Here is an 18,464-nt window from a genome sequence, read left to right as displayed (position 1 = left end):
TGCAGGAGTATCATTTCCAAAAGAAACTTTCTTACCCTTTTCTAAAGCAGAATATGATTCAAGTTTTTCTTTATCACCTGTCATATGCTTCGAACATCCACTGTCGATGTACCATAGATTTTCTTGTCCCTCTGCATAAAATGCTATCCCACATCTTTCTGTTTGTGGTTCCTTTATTCTCCATGTTCTGGTGCTTGAGGCTTGGGTGAAGGTATTGCAGTGGATGAGGTGTTAGCTGGGTGGAAAATTCTCTGAATGACTTCTCTTGAACATGTCAGTGACATTGATATGGATTGGTAGTGTTAACCCCAAAAGATGGATGGTACGGAGAACCAATGGTGATATGACCGGTGAACGGAATAACCCAACCTGACTCAATCATGGTGATGGAGTGAAAGTGTCAGGTTCAAGAGTGACCTGCTACCAATAAAGTTCTTTAAGTTTTCTTCCCTTTTTCCCGAGTCATTGCTGACCAATACCTCTTTATTTTTGTCAAGCTTGAGGAGGATAACATATGCTTGTTCAATGAATTCCACCTTTATACTTGATTCATTTAGTTAAGCTGAAAAGAGAGAGATAATGGCACACATAAACACATGATAACATGAATCATAGAAGGAGAAACAATACTAAATCACCTTTCCACAAGAATCCCACAAAATGCTACAAACCGTGGTCTATTTCCTTGCCAAACTGCAGAGATGAATGTACAATAATGCTCAAAGCATTCACAAAAGTCCAACCTTTGAAAATGACTGAAAAAACACATGATATACACTTCCAAACTACCTGTTCTATCCATCAGGGGTCAAATCCATGAGAAAATGGGTTGTTTCAACCATATCTAAATTAGGAACACAAAAATAGGCAGTGGAACAACTTGCCTCTAAAACCTATGAAACTAATTTATTCAACTCCAAACCACCTACAACTAATGTATCTACCTTATCAAGTCAATTTTTATCATTTTTACATCATAGTACATCAATTTACATCATGTCAAATCATGAATTTTACCATAAGAGAGAAAAATTCAAACTAAAAGAAAACTAGGCGAAAAGCAGAGTTTTTGAGCAAAATTGGCACTTTTTCATCCTGTGCGTAGCACTTTTTCCTAGCTGAATTTTGGGGCCTTCCCCTTACCAAATTTTCTCCAAGTTGGCTTTTTGGAAAGGTCTATCTATCTAATTTCTAGTACAAGTTTAATTTTTTAATTTGGTGCCCATTTTCCCCTCCAAAAATTAGTTCTCCCAACACTGCTTCCTGTGTGGCCAAAAAGTGGCAGAGAGGGCATTTTTGAGGTGTTTTTGGCCCTTTAGGTGACCCAAATCTTGTCAAACTTTCCTAGTAATTTCTGGGCATGCATAATTTTTCATGAGGAATCCAAAAATGAAAATTTTTCCTCTAGAGGAGGTCCCTATCAAAAGCAAGTGCCAGGCGGTGCTACGCACCTGCCAGAAAAACTTGTTTTTTCCTTGAAAAATTCAAAATTGCCAAAAAGTTTGCCAAGTTTCTTGAAATTTGGCATGAGTTATCTGAATCAAGTACTATGCTGCACCAAAGAAGCTTCAGCCAAGATCTTGAGCTTATCTTGCTCTTTTTTCTCCTCAAAGTCTTCTTCAACTTGGCTTTTAGTCACCTTATCCTAGTTTTGCAAATTTTGTTTCGTGTCGAATAGTGATAAGCCATGTGCCGCAACATATTTTCCTCCTTATTGGCTTTGTCAAGTAGCTTCTCCAAGTGCATATTCAACCTCTCCAGCCACGATTCCTGGTCAGCATCAATCTCTTTCTCAAGGGGTGTTAATTTGACTTTCTTTCTTTTTGTTGCTTGCTTGTTTTCTCTTATGGTTTGCAACTCCATGATTTTCTATTCATCCTCCAACTTCTTGTTCCATTGCGCAAGGTAATTAATGATACACTTAGCCCTTTCAAGGTTAAGAGATAAGGCATGGATGTCAGCTTCTTGTTCTTTGATGATCTCCTTGAGTCTTGAGCTTTGGGAGCCCAAATTAGTATCCTCATCTTGAATCAAAATAAAATCTCTCTCCTGACCTTCAGAAGGCCCTTTCTCATGCAATGTTTTCTTCCCTTTATCTTGTACCTACTTTATTGAAGAAGAAGGCAAAGCCCCTTTCACCTCACGTGAAGATAGCATTTGCCTGTTGTCTGGTGAAGGAAACGAAACCCCTTCCACCCCAGGTGGAGATAGTACTCGTTTGGCAGCTGCAAATAATCTCCTTGTGCCTTTTTCATAAGTGAGAAATACTAGCACACCTATAGCTTGAGTCTCATGAATCTCTGGTTGATTTGAAGGCCCTCCTTCCTCTTGAAACACTAATGGGGTCACTTGAGGGCTTTTGAAAACCTCATGTGAAATGAAATTATCCCATGAAACATTCAACAAACTCAGTTGATGCAAAACCACAATCTTGATCAATGAAAAATGATAAGTGATGTTGAACTGTTGATGAAGAGGTTTTTTTTGCACCAATGTAGCCATTTTCTGAATGTTTTTGCATATGAAATAGGGGAGGTTCATCATCCTCACTCTAGTGAAATGCATCAATAATCTAACATGATAAGTGTACAAGCAAGAAAATCTCCCTTCACAGGTGAATTATTTGATAATAAGATTCATGAGTGGAGCATAAGTGTCCTGTAGGTATCTGAAAGGAAAGACCCTATTGATTTGCTTTTGATAACTAGCCTTGATATAAGGCTCATAATGCTCTTTGCCCACAAGTTGCCCTTTGTTCGACTGTTCACCTACATTTGGAATACCTGTTGCTGCAGCTATAGTTTCAGGTGTCAAAGTGAAGGAAAAACCTGCTAAGTTCACCTGGCCATTATGAAGATGAAGGACAAATAGTCTAGCAAGTTCATGGTGGTATTTCACCCTCTCCACCATATCACAAAACTGGTAGCAAGATTGGTGTTTGAAACATGTTACTGCAAGGGGACAAGCCAATAACTCTGTGAGTGTGGTGGGCTCCTCCCGGATGTGTTTTCCTCCCTTATGTGGTTTTCTTGGTGCATGAATCTCTTGAGAGGAATCACTCATAGTTTCCTCATCCCTTTCATAAGCTGAATCTATTTCCATATTTGCCACTGTATGGTGCAAAATGATGAGTATGAAGAGATTTTATTTCAAGAATAGGTGACTATTGTTTTCTTCTTTGGGATTTGATGAATGGGACTGATGAGTGGAAGGTTTTGATGCTTGCTATAGGGTTATTAGGGAGTGATAGGGTTTTGGGAATGAAGATTAGGGTTTGGGGAATAGTGGGAATTAGTTGTTAGGGTGATAGGGTTTGGGGATAGAGGGTAGGATAAGTGTCAATGGGAGAGGGAAAGGGGAAGAAAATGTAAGGAAATGTAGTGAAGAGAAAATTATGCAAAGGAATAAACAAACAATAAGAATGAAAAAAACTATAAAACCCTAGGCAATTTTGCAATATAACTGTGCAACAATTTAGGGTTTGAACTTTCACCTTTCAAAACACCATCAAGGATGACCGAATCTCTTTTTATGGAAAATTTGGGGGGTTTACTTACTTGGAGGAATAGTATTTTGAAATTTGGAGCTTTAGAAGGTCGATTAGATGAGTTTTGAAGTTGGTCGACTGGTGCGCCGTGCCAATGCCAAGTGTGCCATGCCTAGAAAGTGCACCGTGCCTGGCAAGTCCGCCGCAACCATTCAAACTTCTTTGTAATTTCTGCACCCGGTGTGTAGCGCTGAGTAGGTGCACTGCGCCAGTGCCCAGGTGCGCCGCGCCATGAAGAAATCTAAAAATTGCTGCAATTTCACTCTGTTTTACCTCAAAACGTGATTTTCTCCTTGTTCTCTCTCAATTTTAGCACAAATGAAGTCTTCAACGCAAATTATCCGTTTATATACTTTTGACTTTAGTTTTTCATTTAGAAAACCCACTTTCTAAAGTTTTCCTTTTCACTTTGTTCTTTAAAACATTGTTTTGTAGTTTAGCTCTCTTTTTGTCATTTGATGGACTAATGTTTGGATTTTCTTGTCTCTTTGCAGGAGCTGGAGTGTAGAAGTTTGGCAAGGTGACCCAGGGCTATAGATGATGCTTATTACATACGAAAACAGAAAATTACATAAAATTTGTACAAGAAATGGAAAAACCCTATTTTCACCTCAAAACAAAGTTTTGAGTTAAAAACCCTTTATGGAGCAAATCATAAGTAAATTTTGTGATTTTATGAACTTATTGAACATCCTCATGTAACTGCTGGCCTGTTATTGAACTTTTGAAGACCATGGTGACAAATCTTAGGCCCTATGAGACTTGAAACCATAAAATGACTTCTGCAATTGAAATGAAATAAAAATGATAGCAAATGATCTGTACATGTGAAAATAGGCCAGAAACTGAAAAGAATGAGGGAAATTGATAAAGAACCACTACCATCAGATGATCCATGACTTGATGGAATGCAGTTTATCGGATGAGACACCTAAAATGCATGCAAAAAGAGAATTTTGATCACTGATGGAGGGATGAAGATACTGACACTAACACATCCTACGAAGCATGAACTGAGGTATCACCCAATACAGTATGGGCGGATGCTGGAACCAAGATTACACACTATGAGATGGTCATGATGTCATTTTATCCCTTCTTTTCTTGCTTTCACGCAAGTCGTTGAGTTCTAGGCCCTGTCAGTGTAGCCTTTTATTCCACCCTTCAGTACCTCTATGAAGGGGTACGATTGATATTCACATAGTTCTAACCTGGGGTTCAGGTACTTTTGTGCTGTTAGCACAACATATTATGTAGATTCCCAAATTATCTTAGGCGTCTTACTTATCTTATTAAACAATCACAGTTAGCACCACGTAAACAGATATCCTTACTTGTTTTCAATTATCCAACGTAATTACATATAGTCACGCATCACATAAGCATTATAAATGAAATTAATACACAATGTGACAAAATGGATTAACAAGAAACAAAGACACATAATTTTTAGAATGCTTCTCTTTATTGATATCTTCAGATGATTACAGACTCTATCCGCCCTGTGCACACAGCTGTCGGGGTTTGCACACTTAGTTGCAGACTTCTACCCTATGCCTCTGCGAACTTAGCCACAGAGCCTCTACCTACGCTAAGACCCAAAACATAGACTTCTCTCCTTATCGCTCAAGACTTATTCTCCAAACATTATTTACTTAGATCGATCTTACTTAGATCTTTTTATACAATCCCATCGTCCACGGACCATGGGTAGATCTTTACAGATGACTTTACACTTTACAAAATAAGGGCAGACAACCCTTTATGACTCATGACACCTTCACGTTCCGCGACCACAAAATGTGGAGAATTTACAATTTTATTACAAAATTTGACCCAAAACATGAGCTTTTTGCCCCAAAACTATCCTTGGGGGATCCCGTTCCCAACAGGCTCCCAAAAAAAACATCGTGACTCGCCCTCGAGTCACTCAGAAGGTGTGGAGATCTTAGAGTGAAGACCTCCTAGCTCGACCTATAAGACTGCAACCTCGTTAGTGCACTATGCACCTGCTTGCTTCGTGTCTTCAACCATCTGCTTGGTCACTACCCCTGAACTGTTGGTGTGAAGCCTTTGTTGAGTTGCTTGCAAACTTGCAAGATTTCCTTCAATATAGGCTATGACCATGTAAGCCTCATCTAGATAGGGCTTCAGTCACGCCTTCAACACTGCTTCCTTGTGTAGCACTACATCCACCTATTCTTTCAGTTGCTTGGCCTCCTACAGTTTTTCCAGTCTCTGTGTGAGTGTGACAGTTCATGTTGTGGCTTTCACCTCGTGATACCATTGTTGCAGCTCGTGCGCTTCTGTCTCTAGTCAATATACATTAGGGTCCTCCTACAAGCTCATCAAGACCTCGAATGATTGCTCAAAAAGTTGCGTGCAGTCTGCTACTGCACTATAAACTACCGCTATTGCTTTCATGACAGCATTTGCACACTACTCCTTTACTTCTGGTGGAGATGAGGGCTAGGCTTTCAACTATAAGTCGGTGATCTACAGGTTCAACTCCAACTGAACCCTCGTCATTTCTATATGAGCACTGGGCACCCCTGTAGCCAGCTTGCTGACGTGCATCTTGACTGGTTCTTTCTCAGGAATGGCCAACTGTAGGACCATTCGGCATGCCTCCTCCATCACCTGAAGTATAGCTTGTTTTGGTCGGTCGCTTTGGTCATGGTGATGATGGCAGAGTCTCGCTATAGTGTCAACTGCTCATTGTCGATCCATTACTCGCTAATCGCTTGTAGAGCATGGTTCTCATGGGCCCTTAACTCTGCATTCACTCTATTCTGCAAGAGGTGGAGCGCCTCTCCAGGGAGCACTGATAGATTCAACCCTACTCCCTTGAGGGCGTTCATAGTGGGCCTGCCAGCTTCATTCTTCGTGGTTAGTGCTCCATCAGGCAGCACTATCACACTGGAGGCCTTCGTGCGTAGCATTGTAGAAGCTTCTGAAGTGCCGATAGCAAGGCTGGTGGACATTGTGCTAGCAAGTGACACATGGGTCTACAGCTCCTACAAACATGTCTAGATAGCCCCCAATACTAGTTGTTGTTGTTGCTCAAATTGTTGTAGGGCCTCCATGGTGACATCTCGCACCATGTCTCCAATGTCATGTAAGTCACCCTTGGTGAGGGTGATTGGGTTTAACAAAGTCTTAGTGGCCTTGGAATTCTTCCTCGACCCTTCTTTCTCTTGTTCCCTCAGACACTTGATTCGAGTGAATGTTGCCTATGGGTTCGCGCTATGTTGCTCTGTCTGATCGTCCTTCTCTTCCTTTGTCTCGGGTGAAGGTGACCTCATGCCATTGTCAGAGCCCTACTCTATTCCACCTATTTTCTTCTTTGTCTGTTGAGCAGTATCATGCTCTGGTTGGGCCTTATTAGTAGCCTCCTTCTTTCTCTTTTCAGCTAGCTATGTCATCTTGAGCTTGGCCTCATCCTTCTTACACTGCATGGTGGACTTTATTACTCCCACTGCGAAGTCTACTATAGTGCGCCATTCTACCAGCCAACAATCAAGTACTGAATCAATGGCGTCATCCGTTTCCAGATAACTCAAGTCATACCATGTATGCGTAGGGTCCTTTCATGCCCTCCTGGATACATGGTGAAAATTAGCCTTAAACTTTGCGTGGCCTTGCAGGTTGGAAAACATCGTAGGTGACAACCATGATTTGTGATTGATGGCCATGTGGATGTTCATCTCCATCAAGTTCTAGAATATCTTACTATCTGTGATGTAGGTAAGTTCCCTTTGCAGACAGAGACAACCCCTCTATCCCTAGAGTGGGTCTAGTCACAGCAAGACAAAGACAATAGCTAATTCCTTAAATAGTTATCGCTGAAGAGACCTACCTTATGCCAATGTTTGGTGAAGTCTTCGTCACATTGCTTCAGCTATCGCTATCTTCTCCTTAATAAATGATTCACCTGAAACAACATAGGAAAATGACAATACACATAATAGAGCACAACAATGAACTATCTACTTATAGAGTCAAGGAACCATAAGCTATCAACATACATTTCATACATGATATAGGAAATAACCATTGATTGTATTAATGTAAACAAAAGGAAAGCTTACGACCATGCCTTGACGTCACAGGCTTCCTTGAAGGGTCCAATCAATATGTCTCCATAAGTATTCACTCTCAAAGATCTCCCAGAAAGACTGATGACTCTCTCTCTCACCCAAAAGCACAAGTATTAAACTAAGGCAATCACAATAAGGCTTCCTTATTACAAAACTACTTTACACTCTCAATCCACAACATGAAAGGCTATCCAAACTGTAAGCTATCAATCCAACAAGCTAAGAAATAGCACACCAAAACTCAACTAGCACTCCAAAAACTAGCTGATCATAGTCATGGAGGATGCTTTTATAAGAGGAGGAGCCTCCATAAATGAGTGGAAAGGAAGCTTATCTTCAAGGTAGGTTACTCAAAATGTGGAACCACCATCTTAAATGAGGAGAGGTAAACTTCTTTGACCCAAAAACTAGCTCCAGAACCACCTAGAAGCATTATGTTTGAACTAATTCGCCATATTTGGGTCGTCGCAGGTCAAACACTAAGACTTAGAGATGACATTGTGAGGCGTTAGTGCATTCAAGGCAATCGTCGCAGGTAGGATACTGATGACCTACGACGATCCCTAAAATTGACCGTTGCTAAGAACAGATGTACTCTTGTGACGGTGTCACGAGGTTCTTGTTCACTCTAGACCATCGTCAAAAGCAGGATACTGATGTCCTACGACGATCTTGAAACATAGGTAAAAAGGGATTATTTAGGATTAATGAGAATGGTTAATCTTCTTAAGTGATATGGAAGATATGGACACATATTTTGATGTATGACACAGAGCAGATGCCATTCAGAGACCAAATCTATCTGGGAATAGGGGGATGCAGGGTCAGTGAAAAAATACTATGTAACAGATTCCCCCTAAAGCATGAAGGCCGAGAGAGTGGGATGGGTGAAAGCTTTACTAAACCATAACTGAAATGAAACACCATCGCAAAGAACCCGTAGACGCAAGTACAACTAATATCTCTGATAATGAAAGAAGTACATGTAGTCAAGGTATGGGCGCAACCATCCAAAGACAAAAGGAACAGGTTTGTTGTATGGACACAACCATCCAGTCGAAAAGAGCATATGAAAACACAGGTATGGTCACAAGCATCCAGAAAGACTCAGGTATGGTTGCAGTCATCCAATCAAAGAGTCATATATGCAATCACGAACCGATCCATGCAACCTGAACTTATGTAATCTGAGTTTAGGGTCTTGAATCCAACCCTATCATAGTACAATTTCTAATATGCGAATAGATGTGCTAAAGTCGAGCATAATAGAAGGTCACTTGATTACTGGTCAATGATGTGATTTTTTTACAAGTATGAGAAAAACCACCAATAATGTCAATGGTCCTCACGGTACAGCTAGTACAAGTCACGAAGTGTGAAAAAATGAGATGGAGTCGAACACTCCTAAAGTCATTCGATCGAAGGCCAGTGATGAAAACTTGTCATCGAATGCGAAGAACTTGCCATTAGGGCATGCAAACTCCAAGGTACCGAAAAGGAGTCTCTAGATCATCGTCCTAGATAATGAGTTGATGTCGACAGGACGTGATAGGTCATAGGAGGGCCATAAATTTTCCCACATCAATGACACAAGACAAAGGAACAAGATGACGATGGATGAAACAGAGAATCAGAGGAGGATGTAAGGGTGCAAACTACAGAAGGATTACTCTCTTGAACATATCGGCGACACGACTTCGAAACGTGGTAGAATTTTGGTACTGAGGGATCAAAGGTCATGCGGAGACAACAGGGATCGAATGGAATGAGGCAAAATGAAGGACCCAAACCCCAGAAGGCCAATGACGAAGTGAGAATATCCCAAACCTGGCGAGAAGAAACAAAGTGTCGATGTTCAAGAGTGATGACCTGCCGTAGGTAATCAACAAAAAATTTTGAAAATTTTCCACCACCATTGTTGGCAAGTATCCCAATTATTTTTGAAACACAAGATTGAAGGGGATAGCATATGCTTGCAATATAAGTTTTTCCTTCAAACAAATCCAACCTAGTGAAATTTTAACGAGCCCTAGGGAGGAGAAGCTTGGGTCTCATCATGGCAACAAGTCCAATGTCGTCAGGGTTTAACGAGTCCGACATAGGTAAAACTCAGAGTCTTTTTCATATTTATAGATTTTTAAAAAAGCACGGAAAAGAAAACTCCAAATGGTCCATTTTTGTACGTTTGTGTCTCTTGAGCCTGAAAAGGTAGAAAACGATACTAGATAGAACTGCTTGACCATTTTAGTCAAGGAGTAATTTTCGTAAATAGTGCCTCCAGCCAAAAAAAAAAAAACTTACAGGGGACATTGTCGTGGCGGAAAAAGTCGTTTGTGCGGACACAACTGACCTCCCTAGGAGTCTAAACTCTCTAGCGACAATCAAGACAAAATGGAGTGATCTTTCTCTAAATATACCTTTTAAAACATAAAAACTACAAGTGTTTAGGCTTACCTTATTCCAAAACGCTGTTGTTGTAGTCCATCCTTGCCGATCCGGATGAGCTCCTCCTTCATGTCAATTCCTGCAACCACAAACAATCAAACAATTACCAAGAACTTGCATTTCATATAATAAAACATATATTCAACATGCAGACCAAGGAACACATGAAATAACTCATTAACACAAGCTATTGAGAAAAATATACCAGTTTGTATTAATAACGAAAGAAAGAAACTCTTACAACCTAGCCTTGGTGTTGTGCAAGTTCCTCCCAGGGTCCATCAAGGGTTTTCCTCTACTTTGACAAAGCTCACCCACTTCCAAGTAGAATCAAGCAAAGACAATCTCTCCTCACAAGGTTCTAAATGGGAGTCCTAATTCCTGCAGCGTTTACCCAAAGAAAATGTATAGCTCCAACCTCTCCTCCCTCTGGCTCAATGTCTTTATTTATAGTGCTGTAAAGAGGTTATTTAGGTCCACCATCAATGGGATAATCCCCCTCTTTGGGTGGGATAGCTCCCTTATTGATGGGATAAGTTCCTCCTTAATAGGGATACATGAACCAACTGGAGGCGCATCCATTTCATCAAACCGACCTCTAGAAAGTTCTAGAAGTAACCACAAGTAACTTTTTTAAGATGAAACTCGTGCATTTTGCCTTTTACAGAAGGACGCACCTGTCCCTTAACATACAGAGCGTCCATGGATGCAACTTTTGTGAACATTGTGAGCGTCCCCGCAGGTAAGGCTAGAGAGAACCTGCGACCCCAGAGATAAACACATTTTTTACAAGACTTTCTCTCTTCTTTGAGTTTGAGATGGATAGCAGAGGCATAAGACTTGCCTAAGAGGGTAGCATGACTGTTGATTTGAGCCATACTAACTGTAAGTAGTCATGGTGACATTTTTTAGTGTAACAGATTGCCCCCTAAAGTGCGAAGCCTGGAATAGATTAGGGTTTTGTAATTCTAGGAAGGGTGAAGCGCTTTATCATTTCAAGGATTGTCTTGTGGATGACCTGGTTGGAACCTGCAATTTTCAACACAAAATACATGTATAAGATTATATCATCACTGAGGTAGGCATTCCCATACTCAGATTCAAAACTTTAACTAATGGACTAACTATTCTGATACAGGAATGATCTTGCAGTACATCATTTTTTATAGACTTTTGTGGACACAGTATGGACGCAGCCATCTGTTTATGATTAGTCTACATAGATAATGAATACAAAACTCCTCGCAGCCTGGATGGTAGAAACTAGATCCAGGGTCTTCACTTCTACTTCCCGAATTGGTACGATTCTAGCCATGTGATTAAATGATTTGATGTCGAACATGTTAGAAACCACTTGATTACCAGTCGATGATGTAAACTGTTAACAAGCGTGAGAGAGACCACCAGTAATGTCAATGGTTCTCAAAGTACCAAGCACAACCCGTGAAATGTGAATAGATGTTTTGATGTCGAACACTTCACGGAATCCTTTGATCGAAAGTCAATGATGTAAATTGACGTCAAAGGCGAGAAACCTGCCATTGATGTATGAAGACTTCAAGGTACTGTCGATTCCTAAGTCATCTTTCTAGATAATGTGTCGATGTCGATAGAAAGCGACCCATTGCAGGCAAGCCTGCAACACAAAATCTTTGTTCAAGTTGAAGAAATGTTGCTGTAAGGACTGACTCAGGGATGGTCAAATGGATGACAAGTATTTTGCAGATGAAAGTTTTGCTTGCAGACCTCTTGAACACATAACGACACGACATATGGCTTGGTAACGAATAACTCAAAGTTAATCCCCGGAACCCGGTTAAAGACTTTCAAAGTGGTTTGGTCAACTGTGAGGTAAAAGATTTCCCAACCCAGGTGAATGAAAAGTGTCGTGTTCAAGAGTGGTAATAAAGTTTCTTTTGAGACAAAAGGTAACAAACAGGTTCATTCTTCTCTCTTTTCCCCCACCATTTCTGGCAAGTACCTCTTTATTTTTAACAAGCTTGAGGAGGATAACATATGCTTGATTATAAGCTCATCCTTCGGACGAGTCCAACCTAGTTTTGATTCAAACCCTAGGAAGGAGTGGTTCGTTCCTATTTGTAATTGAACAGGTCCTTTACTGTGAAATGTTTAACGAGCCCAGTATAGGAGAAACTCGGCGTTTTTCAATTTTAGAGAGTCTGAAAAACTTAAGGAGACTCCACGTTGAACTTTTTCGTATATTTGTGTCCCTCAAGCCCGAAAAAGTATAAAATAATACCTGGGGGAACCGCTTGATCTTGCGACCAAGGAGTACTTTCATAATAGTGTCGTTGACCTGAAAAGTAAAAAGCGATCAAGGACACATCGTTTTATTTCCGTATCGAGTTTGAAACAACAAAAACACGGCAATCTTTTCCTGATTTTATGGTCAGAAAAGAGCTATAAGGGGACCGTCTTTTAATTCCGTTTTAACGAGTGTAAAAGAAACGCTCGGCAATCTTTTCATGTTTTAGGAGTCAGAAAAGGGCTTAAAAGATGACTCTGAGGTTTCACTTTTTCGTAAGTTTTAACGAGTTCGAAAAAGGGATAAAAATGTACTCAAGGTTTTCACTTTTTCGTAAGTTTTAATGAGTTAGAAAAAGGGATAAAAATGTACTCATATGACCGACTTTCAATTTAATTTACGAGCAGGAAAAGATGGAAAGAACTCGGCATTTTCATTTGTTTTACGAGAATGAAAAATAGTAAAATAATCTCGGTATTTTCATGAGTTTAACGAGTCTTGAAAATAACTGAAATTGACTCGAAATAGGTTTCATTTTTACAGAAGCTTGAAACAGAGAAAAACTATGCTTCAAAGTAGTTTCATTTTTTCACAAGCTTGAAACAGAGAGAAAACTGTGCTTGATGCCCCCTAAGCATAACTACTAGAGCGCATGCCCCCCTAGCTTCATTTCATTCAACCAGTTGGATGAAATGAAGGTTGAGTTACGAGATCATTTGAAAGACTGGACCTAAAACAAAAACTGAAATAACTAACCTAAATATACAACTTAACATCTATGAGATCTAGTCAAACTCTCGACTCAATTAGAGGAGGATTTGTTTCATTTTTTAACGAGCTTGACACAGGAAAAGAACTATGCTCGGATCCGGTTTCATGTTTACGCAAGCTTGAAACGAAAAACTATGCTTGTTATAAGTTCACATGCCCCCAGCATAATGACGCAAAACGAGGTACATGCCCCTCAAGCTTCATTGCATTCAATGAGGTGGATGGAATGAAGCTTTATTAAGATCTTGGAAAGACTTGTGGGAGTTGTTTCATTTTTTAGTGAGCTTGACACAAGACAAGGAACTATGCTCATAACTACTCTCTACAATCTACCTAACAAAAACTTTACTCTAAAAACCTTGATTCATTTTTTAACAAGCTTGACACAAGACAAGGAACTATGATCTAAAATCCTTGATTCATTTTTTAATGAGCTTGACACAAGACAAAGAACTATGCTCATGACTACTCGCTACAATCTACCTATTTAACCTACCCTTGTTTCATTTTTTAACGAGCTTGACACAAGACAAGGAACTATGCTCAAAAAGTTCGCATGCCCCCAGTATAATGATGCAAAGCGAGGTACATGCCCCCCAGGCTTCATTGCATTCAACCGGCTGGATGAAATGAAGGTTTACTTTCAATATTTAACTTGAAAAGGGAGTTGTTTCATTTTTAAGGAGGTTGACACAAGAAAAGAACTATCCTCATACCTGATTCATTTTTAACGAGGTTGACTCAGTAACAGGAACTATCCTCATACCCCTGATTCATTTTTTAGCGAGGTTGACTCAGTAACAGGAACTGTCCTCAAAATCCTACTTTCTACAATCTATCTACATATCCTAAAATCTAGCTGATTCATTTTTTAATGAGGTTGACTCAGTAAAAGAACTATCCTCATACCTGATTCATTTTTTAACGAGGTTGACTCAGTAACAGGAACTATCCTCACACTCACTGATTCATTTTTTAACGAGGTCGACTCAGTAAAAGGAACTTTCCTCGGACTCCTTGTTTCATTTTTTAACGAGGTTGATACAAGAAAAAACTATCCTCGCGACACCCTATTTCATTTTTTAACGAGGTTGACACAGGAGCAAAACTATCCTCGCACTCACTGATTCATTTTTTAACGAGGTCGACACAGTAAAAGGAACTTTCCTCGTACCATCCAATTTCATTTTTTAACGAGGTTGAGAGAGGAACAAACTATCCTCGTACCTACTGATCATGGCTTCCAACTGGAAGAAAGACATGTCAATGGACATACCTTGATCATGGCTTCCAAGAAGTCTTCATCAGAAGGAAGAATAGTTCTTTGGAAGGAACACATGTCAAGGGACTCAAAAGGGATAAGAACATCGTGTTCAAGTAATCCCATAGAGTTTTCCATGTCAATTACCGGATCTAAATCAACAGTGAGAGGCTCACTTACATCGGTAACTGAAAACATGGGACCAGTTGCCACATAATTAACCCGTGGCAGGGTGGATACCACTTTAGAATCAGGAACATTTAGGGGTGTCATATTATTGGTAGTCGAAACAAGACTAGGGAACGAAAGCTGGTCTACAGTCACAATACTGCCATTGTGAGGGAAAGACATCACACGAAAGAGTGTCGATACGACAGCTTTCATTGCATAAACATAGTCTCGCCCGAGGAGTAAATTGAAATCCAAGGGACCTCGAACTACCATAAGATCAATACAGACAGTTTTACCTTCCAAGGTAATAGAAAACTTAGGAAGGATCCCTAAAGGTTCACTAATGGTTCTGTTAAAAGCTTTCAGATTCTGCGTAATAGGCGCAAGCTGAGGGGAACCCAAAGCTTTCCAAACAGTTGAGGATAAAATACTAACAGAAGCACCTTCATCTACCTGAGTACAATGTATGTCCCTACCACCAGCCTTGACAATGATTTGGAAAGGGATGGAGGAAGGAAGACGAGGTTCTGTCAGTCTATTCCAATCAAAGGAAAAGATCTCAGTGTTTGGAGGGGGTTCTGTAGAAACAGGTGAAATGCCCCCTGGCGTAGAAGAATCTGATGTAACAAGAAGAACCTGAGCGGTATGAAATTCACTCTCTAAAGGGAAAGTGGGATCGACTCTTTGTGAAATTGAATCGACCACTTGATCAACTAATTGATCGTCAACCTGAGTGATATGAGTTTCACTCTCCAATGGGAGAGTGTGATCGACTGTACGTGAATTTAGATCAATCACTCCGTCAGTTGATGGTAGGTTGGGAGAAAGTTTACGGTAACCAGTTCGAAATTCTTGTTGTGGAACAATAAGGTTTTCCAACAATGTTGAGGCTTCATCCATGTGAGGGCAAACGTGAGTTTGATGACACCCTTTGCATAACTTACAAGGAAACCTAACTTTACCCTTTTTCCTAGGAACCTGACTATCACTAGTTGATGGATCAATGGAAAGTTGATGAGATTTTTCTGACCATACTTTCAAGACTTTTGGAATACCAGGACAATTGACAAGGAAGTGGTCACCCTTATAAAGCTTGCAAGGGTATTTTGGTTTACGATGCATGTCGGAGTTTTCCTCAACACAACTAACACTTACAATCGTGGTTGGTTGGTTGACTTCTTTATTATCTTGCTTCTTCTTCTTCTTCTTCTTCTTCCCTTTCCTCTTCTTCTTAGCCTTCTGGTTACTAGCATCAAGGCTTTTACCAGGCGAAGAGGAAGAAATGGAGGAAGAAAAATTAGGCGAAGAAGGTAAAGGGTCAACAGAAGGTTGGTGATGTTGAGATGGTGAACTCTGTTGAGGTGAAGCATCCGGTTGAGATGGAACAATTGGAGTATTTTGGGCCAACGAAGTTGAGAATAACCATATCGGTAAACCTATTGTAAATCCAGGTAATGACAAAGTAGCCATATAAGGAGGACCAACATTTCCAAAGTAAGGAAAAGTACTAGGATTCTCATTAGGAGGGGTTCCCAGGTTGATAAATTCCGGAACATTTGCCATTATATTCAACTTCAGTGAATTTTATTAACAATCTTAAAACTAAAATTAACAATTCACAATTCACACCTAACAATTAAAATTCACAATTCACACCTATGGTCTCTAAAAGTAAAAACAAACAAATTAACACGCGCTATCAAATCTAGGAGTCAAACCACACACAAACAGTAAGCTCTCTAGACCGAAAACACTAGTTGGTGATGAAGCCCAACCTCGCAGAATTCAGTACAGAAATGGCGGGTGGAACAGTTACCCCGGCAACCTGCTTAATGAATAGACTAGACCAAGTTCCTCCACTTTAACCGTCTCGAGTGAAGTGAACCCCCTAGAAAATCCAAGTGAGTATAGCCGACGTCTGCTCCAGGTATAGTGGGATCTTCCCTCCACCGTCACCTTGGGTAGAATCCTAAAGATTATGGTCACTAAGGTTACCAACGGCAACAAGTACACCTGGGGGAACAGTCTAAACTCCGACAGCACGCAAGGGCAGAGTAGCAAGCTCAATCCCCTTACCGGCTCCTTGACAGTAATCCAAGGTTTACCGATAAGTGACCCCTGGCTCCTCGACAATGTTTAATCCGAGGTTTACCGTTTGTAATACGTACTGTCTGGCCTCGTTCCCAACGAGGGAGGATGGATCCCCTCACTGGTTCGGACACGAGCTCGTGCTTCTCCTTTAAGAGGAGCTTTCCCAGAGTGTAAATGTAACAATCGGATTTGATTCTATCACAAGATCAACAACTTGTTTGGTTTTACTGTCTTGGAGAGTTAAGTACTCACCTACTCCAAGACACTAGCCTAAGCTATGTTGGTGCTTCAGAGCCCTAGAAATGTAAAAATTACTAGATGAATTTTAATTAAGCGCTGTGTTATTAAGGCTGTTATTACTCAAATGGGTAAATGGATATGAAACCAATGGTGTTATAACCCGACTCAACTGAATGCAATCGAATATGATAATGCAATCCTTTCAATTCGATGAATCCTAACTAGAGTAAGGAGAGAGTTTCCATTCACTTCCAACAATGCAAAAAATTGATCACTAAGAGAAAATATAACAAATTCTCTAATGCACTAATTTTATCAAGAAAAACTAATACAAATCAATTCCAAACCATTTTTTTATTTTTATTTTTGTGTAAATCCAAATCAAAGAAAACTGATCTAAATCTACGATTAATTTTTCAGAATGTAAACTATGCAATTGTAATCTATGCACAATTCACTTGAAAAGCATGCAAATGTAATCTATGCACATTTTTCATTCATATTCCGAAAATGAGAATTCTAATTATGCAAATGTGATCTATGCAAGAGAATTCTCAAACACAAGATGATTCTAATGTAATCTAAGAACCAATCAAGTGCAAGTCGAGAAAATTGGGTGAGAGTTCCAAAGATCAAGAATTTCTCAAAAAAGAGACTCAAAACACCCAATTGATGAAAGCTTAAAGCAGGAATGCCAATGAAACAAGATTAGGTGAAGATTTATGACAAGGGACTAATGAATCTGGGCAGTAAACACTAAGAAAAAACAAAATCTAAGAGCAAAAAATGCAAAAAATGGAATTTTCTCAAATTTTAGCAGGGGACGCAGGCAACCCGTTAGCACAGGTGCGGGCCCGCTCTGTGCAGACAGCAAAAGTGCGTCCAGGGACGCACTGTGCAACACTCAGAGGGTGCGTCCTTCTGAAAAACTCAAGAAAAACCAAAATAAAACTACTCCTAAGCTAACCCACCCAGAGACAGAATCACAGAGCCAAAACCAGAAAAATAAACCAATTTTCTCAAAGCAAAGTTCACATAAAGGAAAAGACTTTTCTCATCAATGGAATCCCCAGCGGAGTCGCCAATTTGTCGTGGCGGAAAAAGTCGTTTGTGCGGACACAACTGACCTCCCTAGGAGTCTAAACTCTCTAGCGACAAACAAGACAAAATGGAGTGATCTTTCTCTAAATATACCTTTTAAAACATAAAAACTACAAGTGTTTAGGCTTACCTTATTCCAAAACGCTGTTGTTGTAGTCCGTCCTTGCCGATCCGGATGAGCTCCTCCTTCATGTCAATTCCTGCAACCACAAACAATCAAACAATTACCAAGCACTTGCATTTCATATAATAAAACATATTTTCAACATGCAGACCAAGGAACACATGAAATAACTCATTAACACAAGCTATTGAGAAAAATAAACCAGTTTGTATTAATAACGAAACAAAGAAACTCTTACAACCTGGCCTTGGTGTTGTGCAAGTTCCTCCCAGGGTCCATCAAGGGTTTTCCTCTACTTTGACAAAGCTCACCCACTTCCAAGTAGAATCAAGCAAAGACAATCTCTC

Source organism: Pinus tabuliformis, chromosome 3_1 (assembly GCF_031772625.1).
Source record: "Pinus tabuliformis cultivar Carrire ecotype Pingquan chromosome 3_1, CPIR1, whole genome shotgun sequence".
Classification (NCBI taxonomy): domain Eukaryota; kingdom Viridiplantae; phylum Streptophyta; class Pinopsida; order Pinales; family Pinaceae; genus Pinus; species Pinus tabuliformis.
Note: the sequence above shows the minus strand (reverse complement) of the source record.